Source organism: Lemur catta, chromosome 17, assembly GCF_020740605.2.
Source record: "Lemur catta isolate mLemCat1 chromosome 17, mLemCat1.pri, whole genome shotgun sequence".
Taxonomy (NCBI): domain Eukaryota; kingdom Metazoa; phylum Chordata; class Mammalia; order Primates; family Lemuridae; genus Lemur; species Lemur catta.
Window position 1 is genome coordinate 13,579,625 of NC_059144.1, and position 16,320 is coordinate 13,595,944.

Below are 16,320 nucleotides of genomic sequence, written 5' to 3' on the forward strand. Positions count from 1 at the left end.
ATGTGACGTGATGCGTATGGGAGGACGAGGGTGGATACCAGTCACTTCTGCTGTGCTCCCTCTGCACCTCCTCCTATCTATGGGGAAGAATGACAGGATTCCTACCTTCTTTTGTATTCTCCAGATACACACTCTAAGAGGCCCTAGGAGCAGAGGCGATTATGATTTGGGCAATAAAAAACCTTCCAGTTGGTGACCTTTTCTGTCAGCCAAAGGCCTTTCCAAGAGAATAAATTGTTACTCACTGAGAAAGGTCAATTTTCTGCTGACCTTAAGGTGTAGCTCTGCATACAAATGAATTAATCCATTGTTAAAGTAATAAAATGTCTCAGAATATTAGAATCTTTGTTAATGTGATCTGAACAAACCTTTTTAAATGTGCTGATATTACTGAAGCAGAAACAACCGAAGGAGAGTTTTCCACATCAAAACCACAATTTTGTTTTCTGCTAACTACTATACATATGCATATGTGTATATGTATGTGTATATATGTATGTCTGTATATATGTATGTGTGTGTATATACATGTAGATATGCATATATTAGAACCACCATTAGCATTTGGGAAAGCATATTGCGTTTGAAGGTATTTATAAACACAAGGGCTCCACCTTCTTCTCAATTCTTCTACCCACCTCCAGAAACAATTGATGTTGGATGTGTTTCCATTAGCTAGAAATATGCTTTTAACTTATTTGAGGGAGAAACGATGGGGGAAGTTTGAAGGAACAGGGTGGGTTGCATGCGTGTAATCATTTCCCTAAGCACAATGGCAGCCTCTCCATGTTATCTGATACTTTGTGGGAAAATAAAGTGCCTGATCTGAGAAGTGAGGTTAGAAAGATATTTACGGTTATGAAATTAAGGTAATTTACAGATATTATGAAAACAAGCTATTATAGCCATAAGAGTTCAACATATTAAATTGAGCATTTGCTTTTTAATAAAGAAGTATTTGCTTGTTGCTCTTTGGCAGATCTTGGCATCACAGAGCCAAACCAAGTTTTAACTTCCTTCCAATTCCTCAGCCCTGAACTTATGCTGGTTTCCCTCTCTCTTGAGAACTCTGTACAGAGCAGGCCCGAGCTCTTTGATTGTAACTTTGGCTGAAGTAAAGGATGCAAGTGCTGTATCACCTCTAGTTCCTTGTGAGTTAAGCAGGAAGGCAAGAAAAAATGCACAACTCCCAGAGGGAGGAGGCTGGTATAGGGGGGGGCTCTGTGCTGCTCCCCTCCCCGGCCCCCTGCAGACATCACCGATTGATCTAGGGTGGCTCTCCTTCTCCACAAGCCTTGGGTTTCTCCTTACAGAGTGACGTAGGGCCTCAAAATGAGACCTTGTGGTCCTTCCAGGTCTTTCCATGTCCTGAGTCAACACATAAAACCACACAATTAAAAGTACTACCTCCCGTGCCAGTTAGAATGGTTCTACCCTCCAGAAACAAGAATGCACCATGCACGGCGTGCAGGGGTGAGGAACTCAGCTGTCTGCCTTTCGTGCACAGGTCTGAGCAAAAGGGTTTCACAAAACACAATGACATCCATTCAGGAAACATTTACTGAGGGGCGAGTGTGTGCCAACCAGGGTGCCTGGCGCAAGAGTGAAGTGAGAAATGGCCACAGCTGTGCCCCAAGCATCCGCAGCCCAGAAGGGAGGAAGAGCCACGGGGGAGAAAAGTCCGCAGGGAAAGCAGGGCGCTGTGGCAGAGGCTGAGCTGTGACCAGAGTCAGCCTGCCTCAAACCTTGGCCTTAGGAAATGACTGAGCCTTCGAATCTTCGGTTTCCGCCATCTGTAATGTGGTGACGATACTATCTACCAGACATGTTGGGCCTTGGAGAGACTAAGGGAATTTAGTGTAATGACAGTCACGCAGTGCATAGTAAATTAACTTCTGAATGGAAAAAAAAAGATATTTGGGTTAGTTATCTATCTCTGTAGAACAAATTACCACAAACTCAGTGCCATAAAACAGCACACATTCATCATCCCACAGTTTCTATGGATCAGAAATCCAGACATGATGTAATGGGGTCCTGTGCTTTAGAGTCTACCCCAAGCTTCATATGAGCATCAGGCAGGGCCGGGGGTTCATCTGAGGGTACAGCAGCAAAGGATCTGCCTCTAAGCTCAGGGGCTTGCTGGAGGAATTCAGTTCCTCGAAGTAGGGCTGAGGGTCTCAGGTCCTGCTGGCTGTTGGCTGGAGACCCCCCTCCTTCCCTTGCTGGGTGGGCTTCCAGCTTGCTTCACTGAAACGTGCAATAGGGAGAGCCTGTAAGCAAGAGAGAAGTCACCGTCATCTGCAATCCCCTCGCAGAAGTGACAGCCCATCACTGGCGGTGCATCCCATTGGTTGGAATCAAGTCCCAGTTCTTGCCACACTGGAAAGGAGAAAATTACTCAAGGACATGAACGCCAGGAGGTAGACGTAATTGAGATCTTAAGGTCTGCCTGCAGGTAACATGTCTTAAATATAATATGGTATAAATTCAACAAGTGCCTATCTGAGGTCTGCTCAGAGGAGGTGACACCGATCAGTAAAGGAAGTCAAGAAAGCCTTCCTCAGAGAGTGGCTGCTCCACTGAGGCTGGAAATGGAAGAATTTGTCAAGAAGACCATGAGCAAACGGGCATTCCAGGTAGAGGAACATCCTGCTCAAAGGTGGGCGGTGGCAACACTGTGTTTTAGCCCCGGGTGCCAGTGTAGGCTGGAGCGAGGGTGAGATGTCTTTGCTCTCCGGATACCTCCTGTGAGTTTGCCTTGACCTGGGACCAATCCTTAGGCGCCTCTCCATGCAGCTGTGTCTCCAGGCTCCAGGACCAGCTCTCCCCTGGCCTCTCCAGGCCGTGCGTGGGATGATGGCAGCTTCCTTTGTTTCCAGATCTGGGGCACAGGGAGATCCCTAGGAACTAGGGTCTGATGAGGAGAGAAGAGAGTTTGGATGACTTCCTGCTCTGTACATGGCCATAGGCGTGATAATAACTCAGTGAAAAGTTCAGAGTGAAGGGTGGATTTGAAACACAGGGGATGGAGGTTGGGGTCAGCTGAGCAGACACCAGGGCAGGTGGCACAGCAGAGGGAATGCCTGACGCCGGGGATAGAGAATCTCTCAGCCTGCAGAGCACCCCGAACACAGATGCAGGAGGCACTGGGTTAAAGTTTATATTTAAAAGTATGGGACAGGAAGGGGCTGTCTAAGGAGAGGGACTAGAGTGAGGGGAACAAGAAATTTCAGAGATAATATAGGGAGAATGAAAACCCAATAGATTTATAAGAAGACCTTAATATATTATTAGTTTAAAAGCACTTTACAGTATGGAAAAATGCCCCCACACACTTCTTTTATTCATTCATTCATTCCAAAAACATTTTTTGAGCAACTACTATGTGGCAGGCATTGGTACAGGTATGTGTGGTCCAAAAAAAGCTAAAAAATGGCCATAGATTACTGTGTCAAGGAGCTTACAATCCAGAGAGGGAGATAGAAATAAAAATAACCCTATAGGCAAATGCCATAGTAGTTTAGGAGGTAAAGATAATATGAAGGAAAAAATATGTGTACAGTTCCATATTTATTTTTACTCTGACATGTAGGGTCAAGTAGGCCTCGTTGAGAAGATGGGGTTTGATAAAGCCTTGAAAAAGGTGAGGAGGTCAGTGATGATGGTATCAGGGAGACACTTTCCCAGGCAGATAAAACACCAGTGCAAAGGCCCTAAAAGAGGGGGAGCCAGTCAGGCATGGCCAAACACTGGCAAGAAGCTCAGCAGCGTTCAGGTGGAGAGAGGACAGACGTAAGGGAGACGATATGAAAGATGTATAAAGGAGCCAGATCATTTGGACCTTAGCAGCCACTGGGAGCCACGGTGAGGAGAGGGAGCCACGGTGAGGAGAGGGAGCCATGGTGAGGAGGGGGAGCCACGGTGAGGAGAGGGAGCCGTGGTGAGGAGGAGCTGTTGTAAGGAGTTAGAGTCATTGTGAAGAGGAGCCATTGTGAAGAAGGGAATATGGGTCCCTCACAGAGGGGACATCTGTTGTGAGGGCTGGGATCCACTAAGGGTAGAACAGAGGAGCACTGCCACCTGAGCATTATAGCAGGGATCACTTTGCTCCTGGTTTAGAAAGAGTGTGGCAAGTTGAAGGAGGAGCAGGGATGCTCGCTGCTCAGAAGACTGTCAGGGAAAAGAGACTGTCTGGTGTGGTCATAGCTATGGTGGCGAGGAGGCGGTGGAGGGATTCTGGGCCTGCTTTGAACATAGGGTCAATAGGGAAAAACAGAGCAGTAATTGATTCCGTTGATTCTAAAACCAGTGGGTGCAATTTTGGCAAGAAACAGCATATTTACAAAGCCTTCGGGCATCTCTTTCTCAGATATTGAGTAACTACAGAAAGAAAATACGAGACAATTGTCAGACGCTGCCATGTGATCGGGGTGAACATCACCTATGAGTAGCAAACCAGTTGTGTGCCTCAGTGGTGTGATGCCCTGAGAAACAGTCATACCTCAGTTGCACCCGTGCCCATAATGTACAACCCGAATCCCTGAGGAAACACTAGACAAACCCAAACTCAAGGTTATCCTACAAAATATTAATATCTGATCTGTACAGAAAAGGAAAATTAAAAAAACCTCAGGAATTGTTTCTGATTAAAGGAGACTAAAGCTTCTTGATAGAATCAGGGAAGTACTCTTTTTATTTTCTTTTATTATAAAAGGCATTATTGGGTCATTTGGCAAAATATGAATTAGGTCTATAGATTGGAAATAATATTGTCCCAATGTTAATTTCCTGATTTCTATTATATACTGGGTTAAGTAACAGTATTTTCTTACGTTGAGGAAACATGCTCTGGAATATTTAAAAATAAAAAAGAAAGAAAATTGTGTATCATGTCTGCAACTTGCCTCAAAGGTTTCAAAATAAATACTAACAATATATATATAAAGAGAGAAAATGGTCGCACAAAAAGAGGAAAAATGTTAACTTTTGTGGAATCTGGGTGAAGTGTGTACAGGAAGTCCTCATATTATCCTTGCAACTTTCTGTAAGTGTAAGATTATTTCGAAATAAAAAAGTACTTTTTATACATAAAAACTGTTTCCAGAATTTTGGGGAATTTCCAGAGTTCTTCATGTGTCTAATCAATTCCAGCTCATGACTCAATGCCAATAGATGTTATATTAACACATTGATTGCCACACTAGAAAAAATTTTTTTTCCTTGGGGCCATGGTGTTTTATTATGAAAACAGAATAAAAACTTCAAAAGCAAAACAATTCTTTCTAATCTAATGAAAAATTTGTTATTTTTTATTGGTTTCTGTGCATGAGTTATATGCAACTGGAAAAATAGTTCTCTTTACTACCAAGGTGAAGAGACGTGTGAGTCACATATGCTTCACGAGGTCCCAGGCTCAAAACTAGTATGAGTTAAATACACTCACATGGCAGTTAATGTGTTAAAGACACACTTAAATCACTAAAATAAAATAAGCAGGAGGGGAGGTCTATTATTTAATAAATGTTTTTCTGAGAAATTCTAAATCTCTTTCTTCCTGTTAAGTTCGTCAATCAATGGTTTTGTTTTTTGATTTTTTTTAAGTGTTGTTGTTTTGCCTTTTGGCAGAGAACATCTTCTTTCCAATGACATTTTATGCAGTTTGTTTCACATAAAACTAACCCAAACCTGAAACCCAGCAAATTCTTAGACCCAAGGAAGCTTCTGACTTCTTGATTGTTCCTTATGCTAGGGAATCCACTTAAAAAAGCTCTCCACCAGAGGACCCAGGAGAAAAATGCTTCAAGAAAGGGGGTACCCCTGTCCCCCTTAATCTTTTAAAGCTATATGCACTTCATATATCAACGTTGCTCAAATCAACTATTTACCACATTGTTTTTAGAAATATGGAACTATTGGCTGGATGCAGTGGGTCATGCTTATAATCCTGCACTCTGGGAGGCCAAGGCAGGAGGATCACTGGAGGTCAGGAGTTCGAGACCAGCCTGAGCAAGAGCAAAACCCTGTCTCTACTAAAAAATAGAAAGAAATTAACCGGACAACAAAAAATATATAGAAAAAATTAGCTGGGCTTGGTGGCACATGCCTGTAGTCCCAGCTACCCGGGAGGCTGAGGCAGTAGAATTGCTTGAGCCCAAGAGTTTGAGGTTGCTGTGAGCTAGGCTGACGCCATGGCACTCTAGCTCGGCCAACAGAGTGAGACTCTGTCTCAAAAAAAAAAAAAAAAGAAATATGGAACTATTACAAATAAGTATCCTTACCTGTCTGACAACCTCTAAATTATTCTTCATTTTTTTGTGTCTGGCAAATTATTTATGCTGATTGGCCCCTGCCATGAAGCCAGAAGGTGGCAGTGCCCTGATCTAAAACCAGGTCTGTCAAACCACAAATCTCACGCTCTTAACTACTTGACTCTTCATGAAATCTTGCAAGATGGGCACCTTTGGAAAACCGAGAAAATTAGAGCCTGGAGGTGGGATATTAAAGAAAGCAGTGATCGCAGGCCTGTTCATTCACCAGCAAATGTCTAGTGTGGACCTATTCTGCATACACACCTCTCTCCATAAAACGAATCTTTGCTCTGGGAGCAGTGACCTGCTCGGGGCCACAGGGCTTTCTGGAGCCGAAGTTGGTCTCTAGCTTGCCCCTGAATCTCCTTTGTGTCAAGGACCCTTTGACAGTATAGGCTACCTTACAGACTTCTTCTCAGAATAACGCTTTTAAATGTACCAAACATAGGATTACAAAAGAAGCAATTATATAAAAATGCAGTTACAAAAACATTAAAAAATGTGTGATATCAGCTGGGCACGGTGGCTCATGCCTGTAATCCTAGCACTCTGGGAGGCCGAGGTGGGAGGATCCCTTCAGGTCAGGAGTTCGAGACCAGCCTGAGCAAGAGTGAGACTGGTCTCTACTAAAGGTAGAAAAAATTAGCCAAGCTTAGTGATGTGTGCCTGTAGTCCCAGCTACTTGGGAGGCTGAGGCAGGAGGATTGCTTCAGTCCTGGAGTTGGAGGTTGCTGTGACCTAGGCTGACCCCACAGCACTCTAGCCCGGGTGACAGAGTGAGACTCCGTCTCAAAAAAAAAAATTGTGATATAATAATAATGATCTTCTTTAACAAACCAAAATATAAAGACCTAGCAGTGGATCGAACACTGACCGTGATCTCATGAGTAGTGTAAAGGATGAGTTCAGATATCTGTGACAACAATTATCAGTAATATGAAAATACCTGTGACCTTCATGGGTGACAAAAAGCACAGGTTTTGCTAATACTACAATGGTTTGCTGTCTACATTCATAATGGAAGCACACGCTAAGTTTCTACAGTAAGTGAAAGAAGAGGTGTAGCTTTTTGTCCCCACCCAAGTTCATGGACCCCTGAACTCAGACAGACTCCTGCCCTAGGGAGGGAGTCTTCACAGCAGGTGCTCTTTGGGGAGAAGTGATGTGACTAGATTTATAAGGAAATTTTCCATGTAAAGTTTTTTTAAAAAAGAAAGAGCATGTCGAGGAAAACGCTTGTGTTATTTGCAGCTCAGAGCATACTTAGTCACAGTTCACATTTTGGATGACATTCTACCTGTCTCCTCCCCCAGACAGAGGAGGCAGACCACCCCCACTCTGGTTCATGTTTCTTCCTGGGGGCCCCAGAGAGCGAATGCCAATGTGGCACCTGTGAGGGGTATCGTTACTGGCGGAAGCAGAGGGTGGAAATCTAACATTAAATAATTTGTTCCCATTCAGACCATACTAAAAAAGCAACTGAGAAAGGTTCCTTAAGAATTTGGAGATCATATACATATGCATGACTAAAGGAAATAACATTGTTTCAAAGAAAACATTTTCCAATTCCAGCCCATTTCTCTGATGGAGAATGAAATGAGCATTTCTGGCATCTTGAGCTTTTCCTTAGATAGGGAAACTATTTACGCTTTGCCATAAAACTGGAGCTGCACAGCCTTGCTGGGTCCTGGTGACATCTCCTGATCTGGAACAAGAATCCAATTATTTTATTACCTTATTACTGAGGTTCTCTCACAAGGAGCAGAGGCTGGAGCCACACAGTTTAGGAGTCAGGGTCAGGCTGGAGAAAGCTACGCATCTTTCCCTTTTAGAATGTTTCCAAACTCTACGTCCCTGCTAAGAGGAAAAGCCACGCTGACTACAGCGATCCTGGGTAGAGAATCCACAGGACTTCCTGTTACCTCTGGGCCAGCCCAGCCCTCCAAGCCAAATGGGATTTTAATCATTCAGGAGCTGGGACCTGGGACAGGAAGACTGTGCTGCTGTTCTGGCCATAACAAAATAACGTAGACCAATGGCTAAAACATTTATTTATTACATTTTTGGAGGCTCGAAGTCTGACCTAGGGTGCTGGCATGGTGGAATTCGTGCTGAGGTGTCAACGTCCTGGTTTGCAAACAGTTGCCTTCTTGCTGTGTCCCTTCACGGCAGGGAAATAGCCACTCTGATCTCTCCATCTTTTCATAAGAGCACTAACCTCATCCCGGGAGCACCACCTTCATGACCTCATCTAAACCTAATTCCTCCCCGAGGCCCCACCTCCAAACACCACACTGGGGATTTGGGATCAACACAGAGATTTGGGGCAATACAAACACCCAGTTAATAGCAGCTGCATATTTTCAAACATCTCTAAAGATCTATTAAATCCAAATCCATTGTTAATATGTACTGTGATGGTTAATTGTAGGTGTCAACTCGACTGGATTAAAGAATACCTAGATAGCTAGGAAAGCATTACTTTGGGGTGTGTCTGTGAGGAAGATCCCACAGGAGATTGGCACGTGAGCCGCTGGACTAAGTGGGGCAGAGCCACCCTCCATGTGGAGGCATCATCTAATCGGCTGGGGGCCCAAATAGAACAAGAAGGCAGAGGAAAGGCAAAACTGCTCTCTTTGTCTCTCTCCTGGAGCTGTGACACCCTTCTCTTGCACTTGGACATCAGACTCCAGGTTCTACAGCCTTTGGACTCCAGGACTTGCACCAGTGGCACCCTGGGTTCTCAGGCCTTCAAATTTGGACACCCAAGCTACCAGTATGCCTGGTTCTCCAGCTTGCATACAGACTCTTGTGGGACTTCTCAGCCTCTGTAATAGAGTGAGCCAATTTCCCTTATAAAATCCCCTTTTATCTATCTACCTATCTATCTTTCTATCTATCTACCTGTCTGTCTATTTTTCTATCTATCTATCTAATCTTCTATTGGATTTGTCTCTCTGAAGAACCCTGAATAATATACACACTTACCATGAAACAATTTTTGGGAGACAGCTGTCCTATCTACTTTATGCTACAAACTACCAAGTATATTTGCTTTTCTTTGTAATGAAAGAAACTTAGTTCCTTTATTGGATAATATAGTAAGCATTTGTTTTAAAATTATCTAAAAAATAAACTCATACAAAAGAAAATAAAAGTCATTTAAAAGTCCTTGATCTAGAAATAAACATTATTATCATTTGGTGAGCAAGTATCTCTCTAGACATTTCTGTACACGTATGTATGTCAGTATGTGTCTACAGACAAAGTTTTCCATAAAAGGTACACATTAAACATGATCTTTACTCTGTCTCGTGTTGATTTTCAACTCAGAATCTTTCCTCATTACCAAATATAGATACCCATTATCCTGGGTGTCATGGTAACCCACGGCTTATCTGTAAAATGATGTGCTTGAACACCTGCTCCTGCATCCATATGTGCTCGTGCTGTTTCCTGTGGTAAAGCAGGTACTGAAGGGGCAGCCTGCACGGGCAGCTCTGCGTCTTGTCTGATGCTCTCCCGAGGAGAAGTGCCTGGAATTGGGAAAGGAGATAAGCACTTGTCACGTGTTGCCCTCCAGAGAGGTTACAGTCATTTTCACTGTCACCAACCCCATGAAGGGTACCCGTTTCCACACAGCAACATCATCTATAGATTTTATTAACCTTTGTGACCCTTTCCAGTCTGACTAGTCAGACTCCTTACTGTTTCAATTTACATATTTTTGATGCAAATGGACCAAACACATTTTTTATAGATCTATTAGCCAGCCAGCCTTAATTTCCAAAACCACACAGAAATGATCATTTTGAGGAAGGTAGGCACTAGGTAGTTATCAATTGAAGAATCTTGAAAAATAAGCTCTGAACTAAAACAAACCTTAGACTGTTTCAAGGGGTGAAGTGATTCTAAGTTAGGAATAGCATTACTTAGGAGCCCTGCATTGTTGCTAACTCACTGACCAGTGCTCTTGGTCCAATTTCCAGTCTCAGTTCTTCTGCCTGCAAAAGACAGGTTGTTTGTGGAGATTGAAATTTTAATGTTGGCCACATCTGGGTTAGAACCTGACTCCACTCCACACTAATTGGCATTCAGTTGGCTTTGTTTCCTTTTCTCCTAAAAAGATTATCTGTATTCTTAAAAGTAGATATTTAGGATTAAGTAAATATTGTCATTGTCACATTGCACATAGAAGCTGAAAGGAGTTGTATTACTTGCCCAAAGAAAAATTTGTATGTGCACATTTATGTCTCACTTCCATATTTAACATAGCCATTTCCTGATGTGATTCTTCTCCTGGCCAGGAATGGAGAAGGTTGGGGTTCCCACACCCTCAATGAAGAAATGGCAGTCCAAGCGCTTGAATGACTGACTGGCCGGGATCTGACGTCTACATGGTGGATTTGGATTGTAGCATAATCACTCTGACTCCTGGCCCAACATTCTCCCCACACTCTATGCTGCGAGGAAAACTCAATGCAACGATAACAGCCCTTTTATCAACTGCAACTTAGAGCCAAGGCTACCAATGGCACAATCACTGAAAACCTCACAGACAACGCCCAATCAAACCTCAGTCTGGGAACAGACCCCAGAAGTCCCCTTGCTGGCCCAAGCCTTCTCTGAGTTCTTCATCTCACAGAAGGATTCTGTAAAATCTAACCACATTTAATTCTTTAGAAACCAAGATTAAAGAGTGTTTTCATGCCAAAAGTTTATTCTCACCGTGGGCAGGGTTGAAGCCATATTTCTCTCTTTCTCCCACTGTATTTCTTGCCCATGTAGTTGTGCAATAAATGTAAATTAAATATTAGTTACACAGAAATTGTCTCCCAATCGTCCCAAGTCTATTGGTCAGCCTTCCTACTCAATAAAGACACAGTGGATGCCAGAACTTGGCCATGCAGTTATCTGCCTGTCGGCAAACATGTGCCTAAAGGCAATGCACTACACATGTGAAGCCCACTGAAGCACACGAGATGTACCTCTTTCTTAAGGAGCTCAGGAAGGAAGGAGGAAAACTCAACACATGGAAAAGCCCCCACCACACACAGCGTGAACATCTGAACCCTTGATTGAGGAAGAAAAGACTCTGCTCTGAGCGCCCATGCCGAGCTGGACCTTGTCCTAGAAACACTACAAATGTCCTCAGTTAACCACAACCACCTTGTGAGTGTTATTATCTCCCCTTAACAGATAGGAAATTCAGGTTCTGAGAATAAAAGAGATGAACTGGGATCTGGACAAACAAGTTTCGCTTCACATCAGAGAAGAGGGGGTGGCAGAGACATGACCTTGGGTGACGGTCGTGTCGGGGCAGACTTGCTCTCATAGCCTGTCAGCCTGTCTGGCATCTAGGAAAGGGGACATTCTTTGTTTAGGTTTGTGATCAAGGAGGCACTTGGCATGGCAGAAGTGCTTAGAGAAACCATTTCCCCAACCACACACCCAGAGAACACTAAGGTAGCATCTCCCGGGGCTCCATCCTGGACCATGCAGGAGCCCCAGAAAAAGCTGGCACCTCAGCACCCTCCTCTTCCTCTGTGCAGGAAGGGGGCCCCGTGCCATCTCAGCTGGAGAACAAGTGTGGGCTCAGCCCTTTCCCTCTCCGCCCCTATTCAGTGGGTTAAATTTAGCAATAATGCCATAAAGCTGAAAAACACAAGTTAAAAATTCAAGAATAATCCAATATTAAGTGATGTATGAGTGGAAGGAAAAGAAATTAAAAATAGCAGATGCACAAAACCACTCAGCTTAATACAGCAGACCAATATATCCAAGTCTCTAAGAACAAAGCATTTGAGATACTTGGCTCTCAGTGCCCAGAGGCCTTTCTAATGCGACTCTTCTATATCTGCGCTGTCCAGTCAGTAGCCCCCGGCCATGCGTGGCTGCAGTACTTGACTAGCGCAATTGAATAACTCAGTTCTTCATTAGGAAATAAATGCGCACTAAATGGACATAATTCTAGAAAAATATAACTTTCCAAAACCGATTCATGAAGAGAATTTTAAAAAGACAAAATAAACTCAAGTTGTAATTTTATTTAATTATAATTGTTTTAATTCAAGGAGCCACATGTGGCTAGTGGCTACCAGATTGCACAGCACAGCGATCTAGAACCAGAGCTCTTCCCCCATCAGGAAAAGCACGCAGGTTAGTTAGCTCCTCAGGGCAGCATCCTGGCCGGCCAGACTTGGATCAGTCTTGACAGGGTGCGGGGGTGGTGATGAAACGGTTTGAAGACAAGGGCTGGTGGACGAAATGGGAGCTCATGGGATCCGCAGAGGGGCAGAGGAAGAAGGCGGAAAACAGAGCTAGTCACACAGTATAGAGGGCAGGCCCCAAACTTGTTTTCAATACCTTTCATTTTAAAAATGCTAAAATCAATTTCAAGGTAGCAATGATTTGCCGGGTCAGATGAGCTTGTTGAGGCTTAGCTGTGTCTACAGCCTTTACCTCCTGATTCTGAATTCAGGTGGTTCACAATCATTTTTTCACCACCTTGAATGGGAATAAAGGAACCCAATTTAATTGTTAGTCAAAGAGAGGGTGTTAGACAAAAGAGGGGCATTTCTAACTGCGGAGGCCCTAGGGCTGCTAGACTAGACCACCCAGGGAGCTAATTAATGTCCACCCCCACTGCCTAGCATTGCTCTGGGACCGCAGGGTGGGCAGCCCTGGCAGAAGGCCCTGGGGAGGGAACCACTCCCTGTGGACCCCTTAGGCTCTTTGCATAAACCACATGGGGTAAACCTACCATAATAGCTAGTCAGACCTCAAAACTCTCGAAAAATGGTTCTCGATTGGGATGATTTTGCCTCTCAGAGGACATTCAGCAATGTCCGGAGACATTTTTTGGATGGCGTGACTGGGTAGGGGGAGGGTTGTGACTGGTATCTAGCAGGTAGAGAGCAGGGATGTGGTTAAACATCCTACAGTACACAGGGCACCTCCCTGTAACAGAGAATTGCCCTGCCCAAATGTCCATAGTATCCAGATGGAGACACCTGGCATTTGCCAGGTAAGAACAACGGGGGGAGATGAGGAGGTGTGCCACGGAGCAGGGGCGAGGGGAGGCTGGAACGCTGCGGGGTGAGCAGCTACGCGTGCTGTGGGCAGAATGATGAAGGAGGGGAGAGGCGGGGTGAGTCAGTCCAGCCCTATTGTTTGGAGTGGGGGTGACAAAGTGAGTGAGCTGGAGCTCAGGGAGAGGGAGGTTTGAGAACGAGACGCTGCTCAAATTCTGGAGAAGCTGTCGTCACAGTGTGACCACGGAAGGGGACTGGGAGGTAGAGCAGAGAAAGAGAGTTGGACATGAGGAAGTCGAGGCACTGAGAAACCAGGGCGACGGACGGTACATCTCCTTGGATTTTGGGTTCAAGGGTGAAAACACGTATGGGTGAAGACAAAAAGAGAGGCAGGTACTAAAATACCCCTTAAGTGAGAGAAGGGAGTATAATATTATGGTATGTACTTCATATGAGTGGGGGGCGGTGCAGAACAAGGGAGGAGAGGTGGTCTGTTCTGGGAGCAGCAGTTAGGAACAAAGAAGGCATTCACCTCCCTGCAGTCCTGGCGTGTGATGAGAAAGGGGGAGGCTGGTAAGGAGAGATTCGGGGAATAGCCAGGTTTTAGTTCAGAGCAGTGCTCCTCAAAGTGTGGCCCCCAGGGCAGTAGCATCTGCACCACCCAGGCACTTGCTAGAAATGCGAGTTCCCAGGCCCACCTCAATCCCACTGAATCAGAGCTCTAGGGGTGGGGCCTGGAATCTGGTGGATTCAGAAGGGTGGAGGCAATGTGAAGAGAAGTGAAGACCAGAGATTTAACAGGTGACAGTCCATGAGTCCCAGGCGACAGAGCGGGAGGATCTGGGGTTAGGCAGAGGGGGACTGCTGGGTCATTTGGGGCGGTGGAAGCAGCGGGTCCTGGGGGCTGGGAGATGCACAGCTCTCTGTAAAGACCAGCAGCCCTGAGAGCTCTAGCCCAGAGGTCTGGCAGGGAGAGGAGGATAACACTCAGTTCTAATTCTCACCCTTTGGGTGTGATGGTTAATTTCATAAGTCAACTTCACTGGGCTATGGGATGCCCAGAGAGCTGGTAAATCACCGTGTCTGGGGTGTCTGTGAGGGTGTCTCCAGAAGACATTGGCTTTTGAGGCAGTGCACTGAGTGAAGAACACCCACCTGCATCAATGTGGAATGCAGGTGGACATCAACCAATTTATTTTTTTATTTCATTCTATTATTTTTTGATGGCGATGCCTCACTTAAATTTTTCTCTATGCCCCAATGATCAGAACTTCTGGTGTGATCTTTTCCTTAGCTCAGAGGGCCTCAACTTGGGTGCATGGAAAGGTTACTTCTGGGGTTAGAGTGGAGGAGGGAGTCCATGTGCAAACCGTTCTGTGTATGTGCTTAATACATTTGTCTCAGGAGAGGAAGTCCACAAGTTTTCATCCAAGGATAATGAAACCTAAAAATTGAGAACCAGTGTCTTGCTATGGTCCTCCTGCTGCCTGAGACCCTCGTAGTGGCAGCAACTTCCTTCTCTTCCTCCTCTACCCCCTCCCCCTCTTCAGCTGACATCTCCCAATTTCGTCTGTGATAGTTCAATTAAACAAAGCTCTGCCTCCCATATCACCGTCATTCCAAACAGCCAAGAAAAGTCTCCTGTCCCTACTCAGCACTGTCACAGGTAAGCACGGCTGGGCCACAGGAACAGTGGGGAAAGGAATCCCTAGAACACAGAGCCAGGTCTTTAGCAATTGGCTGGCTGGTCCTCTGTCTTTAACAGCTAAAGGTGAGAAGACGAACTTTTAAAGTTACTTCCTGGACTTTCAGGGCAGCTTTCAGCAATGATCCCTGCCATGAAAATGGCCATCAACCAATTTATTGAGGGTCTGAATAGAGCAAGGTGCGGGAAGGGCAGAGTCCCTCTCTCTCTTCCTGACCTGAGACATCCATCTTCTCCTGCTCTTGGACATCGGAGCTCCTTGTTCTGGGGCCTTCGGATGCCGGGATGTACACCGGCAACTCCTCTCCCACCGGCTCTGGTTCTCAGGCCTTTGGAATCAGACTGAGTCACGCCTCTGGCTTTCCCAGGTCTCTAGCTTGCAGATGGTAGATTATGGGATTCTTGGTCCCCATAACCATAATAAATCTCCTGTTATGTATCTATACATATCCTATTGGTTCCATTCCTCTGGGCAACCCAAACTGATGCAGTGGAGGACTGCGGGGTGAGCAGCTGAAAGCAGACATCTGATAGTTCTGAAATATCTCGATTCCAATCCTTTATTATTTGGATGGACAAGGAATACTGGGCTGCACCCCAGAATTTGAAGGTGTTGCTGCATTCACTTCCAGCGTTGCCTTCGCTTTTATTTCTTTGCAGTAGGATCTTCCTTCTCTCTTGCTCTCTCCGCGTCTCTCTCTCCACCTTTAAGATGTTTCTTTCTCTCTAGAATCCTAAAGCTTCATGAAGGCATCCTTGGTGTGTATGTTTTTCATCTGATCTTCTGAGAAAGACTCATGACCTCAGGGGTTGAGAATTCTTCTACTATTTAATTGATAAGTTCTTCTACTCTATGTTGTTGTTGTTTTTTTTTTCACCACGTTTGGAACTCTGAAAAGTCAGATGTTGTATAATATATTCTGGAATGCTTCTGTAAGTTTCTTATCTTTTCTATTTTTCTGCTTTTTGTTTGCTTGTTTTACTTTATGAGAGAGTTCTTCAGTCTTCTAATCTTTCTCTATCATATTGCTATGGTCTGAATGTGTGTGCTCCCCCCAAATTCCTATGTTGAAATCCTCACCCCAAGGTGGTGGTATTAGGAGGTGGGGGTTTGGGAGGTGGTTCAGTCATGAAAGCAGAGCCCTCCTGAACGGGATTAGTGTCCTTATTAAAAAAGACCCAACAGAGACACCTCACCCCTTTCATCATGTGAGGACACAGCAAGAAGGTGCCGTCTGTGAATCAGAGAAAGGGTCCTCACCAGGTATGG